Raw genomic sequence first — 6,971 nt, 5'->3', positions numbered from 1 at the left:
GGAGCACAAGACTCGTGTTTTGTGTAAATCACTCACTACAATGGATATTACAGCATTGAAAGTGTGTTGGGTGTTCGGGTGCAATAAAAAAATTAATTTACCAAGCTTCTCATTTAGTGAAATCAGCTGTTTCAGCTCTGTTATCTGTATGTTTCTAACGTATTTATTCCCTGTATTATCAAAGCCAGCTCGAACCAAGCTTTATTTGGTATTATTGGCTTTATGTAATTTGTGTGAGCGCCTGAGAGAAACCCACAGTGTAACAATGACAATTCCACATCGCCATCTGCAGGGTAAGACAAAGAACTGAACAAAACCCTCTTTCAGAAGTGCATAATCACACATGGATCTTTTAGAATACAGATTTAAAAATACCTGTTCTTTTGGAATACTCTCCTATTTCAGGGAATTCAGGAAAAAGTGTGTTTTATTTCTGGAGTATTCCACACTGCACTGAGGCAGACGTGGATCCAGAGCAGCAGCAGCTCAATCCTGACCTCCTGTACCCACAAAAAATTGCAATTTGCTTCTAAGGTGGATTTTAAACCTACAGAAGAACAATATTGGTGTCTATCCCCACTAAGCTGACAAACCCTGAGGCATCAAGCCCATGAAGCACTTTCCCGGAGCTCTGAGCGACAAGGACACAGAGTCAATAATTTGGGATGTACAAGTTTGATTTTCACGTCTCCTGTGGCATCAGGACTGGCAGCACAATTTAAAGTAGCAAAAATAAAAAAACCAAGCTCAGATTTAACTCCTGGCCAGGCAAAGCCTCCTCATGCTGTCCTGAGGCCTCTTCAGCCTCACACAGGTCCTGACCACTAAGATGTGAAAACACAAAAGAACTTCTCTGCCTTGTTTGCAGTATAGTTAAGATGTAATTACGGTACTAATTAATTACCATACCAACTAATTACGGTACTCTTCAGGTACCACGATGAGGAATGACATGTGTAAATCTTCTGGGGAGTGTTGTTCACTCAGCAACCTCCCTGCTGGGAAACGCGAGGATCAAAACCAGTTGTTAAACCTCTGTCGTTGAAACACAGATTAAGGATATATTTACCCTAGGTTTTTTTGGTTTTTTTGGGTTTTTTTTTCACGAATTATTGTGGTTTATGGTGGAATAAAGGCCGGGTTTGCAAAGGCATAGGGTGATAACAGAGCCCAGGTGAGATGCACAGGGAGCTGATCTTCACTGGAAGCAATAAATGTTCATTTTGCCACCAAACGTGGTTGGTAACTCATCACTGACTGCAGTTTGTTTAACAGTTCTCAGGATCAGCTTCTGGAATTGAAATACAGCCTTGGGAAAAAAAAAAAAATTACTGGCAGAGAAATGTCTTTCCCTGACAGTAACATCTCTGTGCAGGGCTGGGGAAGAAGCAGGAGCTTGCTGACTAATGATACATCCAAAAAACAGGTAGTGGTTCTAAAAAGCAAATATCTGGTGTTTTAAAACAGAATGAAGACAAGAAAGGGGAAAAAAACCCTGTTCCCAGAGCAGACACGGGCACAAGAGTTGTTTTACTCTTAACTGCTTCAGCTCTCATAGACAGTGAAAAAAAACCCTGACAAAACCCCAGAAAAGCGGCAGTCCAATGGTCCAGTTGTGAAAAAGCAGAGCACAGGCTGTTTCTTCTCTGCACATTCCTCATGATGGAATATCATGGAACAAACATTCCCAGTTTGTTAGATATTTGGGGGTTTTTTGGGTTAAATGTTGTCTCCAGAGTAGAAGTTTGTTCCTGATGTACATCAGACGTATAAAAGTTTAATTTAGTTCCAATACCCGCCGAGCAGGAAACTGGAAAGAAAATCAATTCAATCTAGAAAAAAAAAAAAAAAAGAGGGAAAAAAACCCCATCAAGCAACTTGTACTTTAAGAAGGAAAAAGCTTCATTGCCCAAAAAGAAATTAAAAGTGTGTTTTGTGACAATGCTTGGTTTCTTCTTAGGTGCTTCTGGTGAGTAGAAGGGAAATAATATGAAATAATAAGAGCCAGTTTTGTGTATTCCTGGATTTTTCACCTAATATAGCAACATATGTAATCCCACCGTGTCAGCAACACCTAGAGGTGTGTCTGCAGAGACGCCCAACCCCGCCCTAAGCAAAGATATAATGGAATTTTTTTTTTTTCATGATAGTGTTATATGTAATAAAGATAATTCGCACCGGTAGAATGATATGTATAAAATATTTTATATTATTAAGAAAATGTATGAGTTGGCACTGGGGGTTTGTCTCACATATGTGGAAACGCCCCCGATAAAACCTCATTTACAAGTTAATACATGTATGTGAAAAATGCATATTTTATGATTGGTTTTTTGCAAATTTTACAATGAATATTATATGCGTAATGTTAGAAAGTTATGTTGTATTAATTCTCTTAAGTAGTGTGTTAAACACAATTTTAGGTTACAACATAATGTTAAAATAGAATTCTGCGATGTAGGATTTGTGACCCACAGCCAGACATTAATTGCAGGACATTAATTGAAGTTATCCACAGACTGTTGTTAACCTATACTCATTTAAGCAGCTTTGCCACTCCCCTGCTGTTGTGCTTCCAAGGGAACCATGGGGTTACCTTGTTTTTCCCACTGGAACAAGTTTTTTACTATTAACCAAGGAAATTAACTGGTTAAAAAGGCCAAATAAGCAACAACAAAAAAGCACCCAAATAAAACAAAACAAAGGAGCCTGTTGAGCTACAGATTAGTATCACACTGTGGCCACAGCAAGGGAGTTTCAACCCCTAAGAGCAATGAAACCTCTCTGAGTTTTTTTCTAAACTCCTGGATTTACAAAGGTCTTAGGCTCCAAGCCCTTAAAACAGAAAACACTTTTCTTCTAAAGCAACAATTCAAAAATTAAAACTGATCCATTGACCTTTTAAATTTTAGCTGTGATTTTTTAAATGCTCCAAATAAAAGAGATCTGAATGCAGAGCACAGAGAATTAGCAGGGCTACTGCTGCCACTCCAGAGCCAACCCCTCCACTCAGAGCCTAAATTACACAGACATTGGAATAAATGGAGTAAAGGAATTTAATTTTTGGATATAACACCACTTTTTATGCCCATGTGAATACAGGACACTGAAGGCAGGCAGACAAATCCCACATCTGGTGTATCACAAATCACTGAGTGATTATTATAATTTATAATCCAGCTGGCACATATGAATTGTGAAGGAATTGCATTTGGTTAAAGCAGCTCACTCTGGATAAGGGTTCAATGGTGGCTACTCAGTCTTGGATTCTATTTTCAATATTAATTTATCCACCTTTCACTTTCCAGCCATTTAGCCACATTGTACATTTGTCTTTAAGATGAAAAGCAGAGCTCTCTCTGTGCTGATTGTTGCCACTGAACCCAGAGATGTATATTAAGAGTATTTTTCTTCCCCCAGAGAATGCAAAGTTAAATAATTCAAAGCAATATATTTGTCAGCAGCCAAAATACACTGGCTTGAACAGCAGCTAAAGAAATCCCTTAGTCATGGTCTTCCAAACATAAAATCCCTTCCACCCAGGAAATCCCAGTGAGAAACACAGTTCCTGTGGAAGGGAGATGGGATGGCTCTTCTGCTCTACACAGTACATTTGAATTATTGCTGAAACACTGTTCTCCAACACAATATTGGGTTTCTATTCCCCCCAAAAATGAGTCTGCTTTTGGCAGAGGAATTCAAATTTTCACTGAGGGGGAATCATTCTGAGAGAGACACGGGCAAACACATGCAAACATCACCACAGTATCTCCAGACTCCTGTCCCTGTAAAGGATTTTCTGACCCTCTCTTACGCCCAAGTGCCCAAGTTTCCAGGCTCTTCAAACAAAATTCAGAGCACACAAAAATCTTCAAAATGATCTCAACATTTTGTTCTCAGGCGTTTTAGGAGTTTGGAGGTGACTGGACACAGTCAGATTTTAGGGCTATGGGGGGAGAGGCTTGGAGATGGCTCTGGTTTTTAATGAGGAACAGAGTGCTGATGGCTTATTGTTAGCTCAATTATCTTCCTAACTAAGAGACAGCAGCCAGGTTCATAATGAAAGGCCAAAATTCTCCGTTGTTATTCTGCTGTAGCTGAGCCCAGAAAAGGAACAGAATCAGTGACCCTGGTTTTCCATGAATGGCAGAGACTGTGGATCCACAGAGGGAGATCTTTTTCAGGGAAAAGCTGTCTCCAAATGATCATGCAAATTTCTTCCCTGGCCTTGGGGGAAGGAGAGACGTGACATTAAGGTCATTTTGTAAGACCTTGAATATTTTTAATTCAAAATATGTATCACATTTTAATCAAACCAGCTCTGTGCTATTTCTAGCCAAGTAATTTGCATTCTGGCTCTGCCATGGGGGCAGTTATGAGTCAGCTAAGCCCTCTAATATAATAACTATCAGAAAATTGTCTTGCATTAGTCATGTTAATTATGCTGAACCAAACACTGAAGAGAGCAAAATGTTTTTTCCGTTGCAATATTTTTTGCCTTGTAGAGATTTTAGGAATTGATCGGAGCAAGTCTCTGTCTCAAAATTAAACCTGCAGACAAAAAGGATGTCAAACATGCCTGTGCCTTGGCAAACAACAGGAGCTCTCTCTCTGATTTTTGTTACCTTGCTATCTACAGAGAATAGATTTTGTTTCTCTATAAACAGGCAAAAGAAAAATAAAAGCCAGTGCCCCTAGTGAGCAGCACACTCATCATTTATGGATGCCTGAATCATTCAAAGAAAGCATCTGTTAAGAGGGCTGGTAATTTTCCTGGTTTGTCTCTGCTCCAGCCAGCCTAGTATTTTGATTTTTTATGTAAAATGTTAAAAAGCAACTTGCTTTCTCCTGAGTACTCTTGTTAAAAATCCCATCTCAGGCTGTAACACAAATTCAGCATCTATTGCTCTCTCTGCCTCTGCAATTCAAATAAACACAAACCTGGCATAAGGCAAGTTTTGGGCACCTGCACCAATAACAATTTTACTGGAAACTCTGTCTGGAAGATGCCCACGATAGAATCACTGAGCATTTGGAACTGGAAAAGACACCAAAGATCCTTTTCTACCCTGCCATGGGTAGGGACACCTTCCACTATCCCAGGGAGCTCCAAACCCCATCCAACATGGCCAATACCAACCCCAAAATTTCCTAAAATGTTACAAACCAGCCCAGTGTAGTCTGTGTTAGGAACATCATCTCATGAAACACAATCACCTGTGTGCCATCAACCAAACTCATTGATTCTTCTGTTCAGATTTTGGTTTTGGTTTTCTACTTAAAGAAACTCTGTATTTTTTTTTGTTGTTGTTGTTTTGTTACATTTAAAAGGGAGTTTAGCTAACTCCCTTGCTTTCCTGCACTTCCAGAAATTCTCCTTCAAATTGCTAAAGAAAGGATTTATCAAATGTCTGGTGACAGTTGTAGTTTTTGTTAACAAAGTATCTTTGGTATTGAAAGGAAGTCAATAAGCCAGGGAGGATGTGGAAGGAGAAGGGAAAAATGAAACAGAGGGATTTAAACCCTCCCTTTATTTTTCTGTGACAAACCTCATGGAAGGAGTTCCCTACAAATATTTCTGTGCAGGGGCCTGGCTGGAGGAGCTGATTTAATCTCTGCCAGGCTGAGGAGGTTCTGTACCTTCCCTACGTTAATCCATCATTGGGCAGCGAGGGAATGGAAAGGAATTTATGACCATAACAGCAGCCACTTCACATCCATCGTGCTCCATGCTACTCGAGGGCTCTCTGCAACTCCATCTGTGCCATATCCTTGAGGATGTGTGACATGGAGCACCAATAAGTCCTGTGTGGGTGGGGACCTGGCCAGAGCCAGTGGCAGATTTATGGTGCTGCAGAACACCAGTGAGTCTGAGATCACTAAAATTGATGGGCTGGACACGTGGAACCCTAAAGGGCAGGGGGACGGTGCTCAGGTGCTATTACAGCAATTCCAGAGGTGTGGGAATGATAATTGGAGGTTTTACCTAATTATGATTCAGATTTCTGGTAGCCTGGGAAGATGGATCCAGCAAGGTAATGGATAGGCACCCTACAGAATTCCTACAGAACATGGGCTAATTATAGAATTTGGATTGCAAGGAACCCTAAAGACACGATACTTTCCCAGAATTCCAAGTTTTTCTGAAAAGGACAAAGCACTGTTTGTAGCCTGATGTAAAGGAGACCATATAGGAAATAGATTTGCGGTTTAAACCTTGATTAAAAGGTTCTTTTAATTATCTTCCCAAGGCTTTCTCCAAGGAAACTTGCAAAAAAAACCAGCTCAGCCTATGAACTTTTCTGAATCAAGTTTTATCAAATGCCTGTTGCTCTCATTTTTCAGAATAGATTCTACCAGGCTTGGGGGATTGATGGCAATTCCAACTGCAGCAAACATGGGATTTGTTTTATTATCTGCAGTTTGCATCTCTTAAAATGAACCAATTTGGCATATAAGGATGAGTACACCAGATTAAACATACAGAGGTACAGAGAAAGCATTGCCTGCCACTACCTTGGCTCACTTCTGCAAGGGCTGTTGGTTTTATCTCCACAATTGTCCACAGTGTGACACCCACCTCAGAACACTCAGGCTTGCTGGTTTTTTTCATTAATCACTGCAATTTCCTGGCCAGTCATCATCAGGAGGAACTCCAAATATTCACTAGACTACATCTTAATTGTATTTAGAAGAAAAACACTAACATTTTGAGAGCGCCAAAGGAAGAGCTATCTCCCTCATGAGCAGCCATTAAGTAGTTTGCTAGTGCTTTTACTATTTCCTTACTCTGTGCCTTGACCTTTGCTGAAGAACAACACTAATTCATGCCCACGCACCTGTGCCATATGTACACAACCTTCCCCAGCCCGAATCTAAGCCTAATTAGCCCCCTCAGAAATACACCAATTACCAGGTCGACTGCAGTTGTAGTAATTCTTCTTAAGGACTTAAATAACCTTTTAACCAGC

This window comes from Lonchura striata, chromosome 22, assembly GCF_050655825.1.
Source record: "Lonchura striata isolate lonStrDom1 chromosome 22, ASM5065582v1, whole genome shotgun sequence".
Classification (NCBI taxonomy): Eukaryota; Metazoa; Chordata; class Aves; order Passeriformes; family Estrildidae; genus Lonchura; species Lonchura striata.
Note: the sequence above shows the minus strand (reverse complement) of the source record.